Below are 575 nucleotides of genomic sequence, written 5' to 3'. Positions count from 1 at the left end.
GAGTTAGGGAGGATTCCCTCTTTTTCTATTGATTGGAATAGTTTCAGAAGGAATGGTACCAGCTCCTCCTTGTGCCTCTGGTAGAATTCGGCTGTCAATCTGTCTGGTCCTGGACTTTTTTTGGTTGGGAGGCTATTAATTATTGCCTCAATTTCAGAGCCTGCTATTGGTCTATTCACGGATTCAACTTCTTCCTGGTTTAGTCTTGAGAGACTGTTAAGTGTCCAGGAAATTGTCCATTCCTTCTAGGTTTTCTAGTTTATTTGCGTAGAGGTGTTTATAGTATTCTCTGATGGTAGTTTGTATTTCTGTGGGGTCGGTGGCGATATCCCGTTTTCATTTTTTATTGCGTCTATTTGATTCTTCTCTGTTTTCTTCTTTATTAGTCTTGCTAGAGGTCTATCAATTTTGTTGATCTTTTCAAAAAACCAGTTCCTGGATTCATTGATTTTTTGGAAGGTTTTTTGTATCTCTATCTCCTTCAGTTCTGCTCTGATCTTAGTTATTTCTTGTCTTCTGCTAGCTTTTGAATGTGTTTGCTCTTCCTTTTCTAGTTCTTTTAATTGTGATGTTAG

The sequence above is a fragment of the Mandrillus leucophaeus genome, unplaced genomic scaffold, assembly GCF_000951045.1.
Source record: "Mandrillus leucophaeus isolate KB7577 unplaced genomic scaffold, Mleu.le_1.0 Scaffold173, whole genome shotgun sequence".
Lineage (NCBI taxonomy): Eukaryota > Metazoa > Chordata > Mammalia > Primates > Cercopithecidae > Mandrillus > Mandrillus leucophaeus.
Note: the sequence above shows the minus strand (reverse complement) of the source record.